The sequence below is a fragment of the Triticum urartu genome, chromosome 2A (assembly GCF_056163025.1).
Source record: "Triticum urartu cultivar PI428250 chromosome 2A, HENAU_Tu73, whole genome shotgun sequence".
In the NCBI taxonomy this organism is placed as follows: Eukaryota; Viridiplantae; Streptophyta; class Magnoliopsida; order Poales; family Poaceae; genus Triticum; species Triticum urartu.
The window spans coordinates 348,815,037-348,820,450 of record NC_141874.1 but is presented as its reverse complement, the minus strand read 5'-3'; the positions used below and the strand labels follow the sequence as shown (position 1 = coordinate 348,820,450).

General features: G+C 41.8%; 1 pseudogene; it reads left to right on the top strand.

The window, feature by feature from the left end:
* Positions 1–3,164: 3,164 nt before the first annotated feature.
* Positions 3,165–4,804, top strand: LOC147985068 (zinc finger BED domain-containing protein RICESLEEPER 2-like; annotated as a pseudogene).
* The last annotated feature ends 610 nt before the right edge of the window (positions 4,805–5,414 follow it).

The window sequence follows — 5,414 nt, the reverse complement described above, 5'->3', positions numbered from 1 at the left end:
GTCTTGCCGGATCCTTTTGTTGCGAGGACCTTCGTCGACCCGGCGTGGGCTCCACGGAAGCGGAGAAGCCCCCTTCCACCTCCATCTTAGTAATCAGCGAATGATGTCAGTTGGGAAGTGGGGAAGCGAGCCGTACTTTGTGCTGAAGCATATACCTCTGGGGCTCCCGGCAGTCCGCTGATTGTGCTGTCGGACATAAGGAAGACAAATGGATCGGCGGGTGACCATTTAGGATAGGTATTATTATACATGTGTTGTTCAGAACTAGCACCGCTTAGTTGATTTGTATGTAATGAAATCCCTCATGTTTGTATGAAAATCCGGTATTTTCTATGGATTCCGTCATTATTTATATGAAATATTGCCGTGTTTGCATGAATTTCATCCAGTTGGTTGAGTTGTTGTCAGAATGTGTGCGGCTACGGTTGGATGGCGTACTTTGCGGGTCGTCGGTTGGTCTGCGGCCGACTCAAGCAGCATGGTGGGACAAAAAAAGCATAGCTCGTGCGAGCTTGTCTCCAACGCGCGTGCTGGAGGATGCATGAGCACCCGAGCTATTCCTCATTCATCAGTGGCAAAGGCACCGGTGGACAAAAGGGTCGCCAATATTTTGGCTACCCCTGGCAAGATCCAAATAGCCCCTCCCAGCACATTCAAATCCCTCATTCGCCGTGAAATTTTGCCACGTGTTGTTTTCATGGACTAGCAAGATGCCCATGCATTGCATGGAACATCAAGATGCATTTTTTTTACAAAACACCTGTTGTGATTGACCCATGTAGGAGTAATCCCATGTGTAAAAACTAATGACATCTTGTGAATTTTATCGGAAAAATGGTATCTCGAGAATTTCGTTGGAAAAATGAAAAATGAGAGATAAGGTGAGGAGGAGTGGGGCGTGGTGGTGACTGGTGGTCGGACTGAGCGGAGGCATGGGGATGGACGGCGCCGGCAGGCGGCAGCGGCCACCATGCTAGATTGTTCCAGAGACTTTCTTTTTAATTGCTCATCAATGAGGTTGTGGGAGATAAGGATGAACGAGGCAAGGCCTTATCTGTAAATGTGGAGAGAGGTGCGGGTATCTTTTGTAGAAATGTCATAGTTTGCTTTCTATCCGTCAGATATAGATCGGACGGTCTATATTACAAGATGGCAGGCACACCATCATCACCAACTCAGTTTTTTTATAAGAGTAGATATATAGAGTAGAGATAGAGATATTTTGTTGTGTGAAAACAAATTTAAATATGAACGGATAATCGATGTTCGCGGTCTTCTGCGGGGAGCCCAGGACACAGTTGGATGGCCTCATAGTAGTAGTAGTGTAGAGTACTACTAGTACTACTAGATATTGATTGTTTACTACTGTATCTACGTACTAATTGCAACACATGCATGTGTTAGCAGTATAATGACCACATATGGATTTGATGGTAAGATTTGTGTAAGTTGGATGTCATATTATTGCTCTAACATGTGGTCAAAGTTAGCCTCCAAAGCACATTTTATACCCTATATGGATTGAGGGAGTACATGCATTGCCGAGGTTTCTCTTAATCCTTGCGTGCAACGTTTTATTAAAGCTTGAAATGTGAACATGTGAATGGGAGGGACTACTACAACCCTTCCAAAAGAACCGTAGTACTAATGGTATCGTACTCCCTCCGTTAACCATCTCACATGCTCAGTTTTTTTTCATTTGATAAGAGGCAAATCATGTGGGGCTTACCTTAGAGGCAAGGCTCTATACACTGGAGATGCTCTGTATGTATTACTTTTGATGTGTCCCATCAACTCGCAGAACGAGGAGAAGCTTGCTTAGTACACCGTCTCCCCCGCCCACGGGCGCGGTGGCTCGCAGGACGAGGTGAAGCTTGCTTACTACGCCTTACACCCGCTCCCTCGCCCACGCACGCGGTGGCTCGCAGGACGAGGAGAAAATTTTACTACTCCCTCCGTTTACTCCTCGTCCCTACCTTGGTTAGAGAGATTATCATATTGTTTGAAATATGTCTTTTAGTAGTAGTACATAGGAGTAGTACTACAACAATTTCCTTGGAGTCCGTGGTGTAGCAAGCTACACTAGACTATGTTACTACTCCTTTACGGTTTATGGCTCAATTTCAAAATCTCTTCAACCAAGGTAGACGGTGAGTGGCGGAATTAATTTCATAGTTTGCACAAGTAATTAGTACGCTTGTTTTTCTCAAGAAGTTATGTTTACCGAGGCTTTAATTAGAACGAATGCATGTATGACCACTAAATTTCCATAAACTTCTACATGCATTGGTGAGTTTTCTTTTGACATTGCTTGCATCGGGTGATTTAACGCACCTCGAAATCCAAACATGTGATGGTACTACTACTAGTAGAATTAAGACTTATAAAACGGAAAAACGAATTTTCTTAGATTAGCCCTATACACCAGAAAGGAGCGCGTCGGCAAGAGGGCCAAGCCATGGATGGAATCCCACCGCGACGGTAAGGCTCTCTATTGTGAACTCAGTAAATTTCTTTCTATTGCTAATTTGTCTCCGTATAAGTGTATCTTCAGACTACAATGTACAATCTGCAACTTGATGTTAATTGCGTAGGTTTATCTTCAGACTATTTTTTGGCTGACTTGATGTTAATTGCTAGTTTGTCTTAAGACTCTTTCTCTCTCCGTGAGCTAAACTTGATGCTAACTGCGTTGCTAGTTGATTGCACACTGTACGTTGCCGTTCCAGACAGTGTGGACTTACGGTTCAGTAAAAATATAGTCCAGTTATGTTGCAGCAGGCACGTCATAGAGTTAGTAACTTAGTATTGCAGACTGAAAGCTGTCGTCCTGTTGCTAGTAAATTTCTATTGCTCCCTTCCAGACTTTAGTTCATTCTGTAGGCTATACTTGAAGATTCCAGTACTGTATGTCGTCGTTCCTAATTACTACAGTTATTATTCAGTATAGTTGTAATTCACGTACAGACTCTGAAATGAGCAAGATCAACATGTACTTGTATGCTGATATAAATTATGTGACGGCCTGTTTCGAGAAAGACATAAATTATGTCTACATATAGATTGCTTTGTATATTTTTATTTTCATAGTGGCATAGTCATGTATCTTGTTTTTGCAATTGAGAAACTTATTTGTTATGCATCACGTTTTGATGTATAGATCAATGGCTTCTCAAGATGGATACGAAGGCTCGGGTGTGGCTGGTGAAGGGAATTTTACCTCAGCTGATCCTTCGTCTCAACGTGCTACACCAATATCTGAAGCTACTCCGATTTCTCAAGCTGCTACTCCAACATCTCAAGCTGCTACTGTAACATCTCAAGCTACATCTAGCAGAGCTGGTTCTAAGAGGAAGCGAACATCAGCAGTATGGGATGAGATGGAAGAGAAATTAGAAAATAGACAACTGAAAGCCGAGTGCAATCATTGTCACCGAAAATTTAGTGCAGGACCTAGAGCTGGCACAACTCACTTGCGTGTACATTTGGAATGTTGTCCTCCTAAGCATGCACCCATTGGTCCACAACAACAACAACTGAGGTTGACCAAAGGTGAAGGTGGCAAAGTAAATATTGAAAATGTCATTTTTGGCCAAGATAAGGCTAGGAAAGATCTTGCATTGATGATATGTGAACATGAGTATCCTCTATCTATTGTGGATCATAGTGGTTTTCGTAGATTTTGTTCTTCTTTGCAGCCGATGTTTAAGATGGTGTGCAGAAATACTATTAGGAATGATATTGTGGCTATGCATTCTGCTCAAAAGGAGAAGATGGTGATTTTTTTTGCAACATTCAAGCACCGAGTGGCTGTCACTACAGATTTGTGGACAGTGGGCTATCAAAAGAGAGGTTACATGGCTGTTACCGCGCACTATATAGATGATTCTTGGAACCTAAAGAGCTTTCTTATGAGGTATAAATATATACATAGCACAATAGTAAATATTAGCAATTATCATACTATGCTTCTGCAATACTCATGACTTTTTCTATTTTATTGTGTTAAATAGGTTTGCTTATGTGCCATGTCCACATTCAGCTGAGGTTATATGTGAAGCCTTGTATGAGTGTCTTGTTGAGTGGCACCTTGAGAGGAAGATCTCCACCGTCACTTTGGACAACTGCACATCAAATGACAAGGCTACGGGAATATTGCCAGATAAGTTGGATACAAGCTCTCTCATGTTGGATGGTCAATTACTGCATATGCGTTGTGCCGCTCACATATTAAACTTAATTGTAAAAGATGGAATGAGTGTCTTAGAGAAAGGTATAGAGAGGTTGCGAGACAGTGTTGCGTTTTGGTCAGCCACACCGAAAAGGCATGAGAAGTTTGAAAAGATGGCAAAAACATTAAACATAGAGTATAACAAAAGGTTAACTCTTGATTGTAAGACTAGATGGAATTCAACTTATATCATGATTAGCATTGAAGTAGAATACATAGAGATATTTGAAAAATTAAAGGCATGTTAAAAGAACTTTAGGTGTTGCCCAACCAAAGATGATTGGATGTTTGCAAAAGAAATATGTGATAGGCTGAAGCTCTTCTTTGATATCACCGAGTCATTCTCGGGCACGAAGTATGTCACAACAAATTTTTTTCCCTAAAGTGATTACCGTTCGCTTAGCCATAAGGAAATGGGGTAAGAGTGACATTGAGCTTATACAAAAAAAGTCCGAGGAAATGAAGGATAAGTTTAAGAAGTATTGGAAAGATATCCATGGTCTTATGTTTTTATTTATTACTTGTCGGATGTTATTTGGTGAAGTGTGTCATGAGTTTGTGAACCTATGTTAAAGTTCACCAATTGTCAATTTGAATTGAGATAATTGTCATATACTCATCTATCTGTTATTGAGTTGAGATATTTTTTTGTCAAATGTGCTATCGATAAATGTAAAATTATGAATAACTTGTGTATTGTTTGATCTACCTGCTGGGTACCCAACGGGTATGAGTACCCGTCGGGTATGGGTATGGGTAAAGTTTCATAACCGTGGGTACGGATATGGGTAGAATTTTGTACCCATTGACTACACAGGTATGGGTATGGTATTGCTCTACCCGCCCCATACCCTACCCATTGCCATACTTACGCGAAGCAGTAAAAACCAAGCCGTGTCTTGTACTCCTCTGTCGACGCTCACTTTCATGAATTATGTACTTCCTCTCGACGACATGTGGGACATATAGCAACCGGGTCGACATGTCATGCATGAAATAACAGTGCAGAACAGCAGGGGGACGCACCCCAGTCGTACCGGCCTAGTAGTAGTAATGAGCAATGAGACGTCAAATCACAATGCCGCACCTTCCCAGATGGACGAAGCAACCATTATTTCACACTTCGCTGAATCTGCTTTGCCATCATCTCCTTCAAGAAAACCACGTATTGCTTCTGCCATTG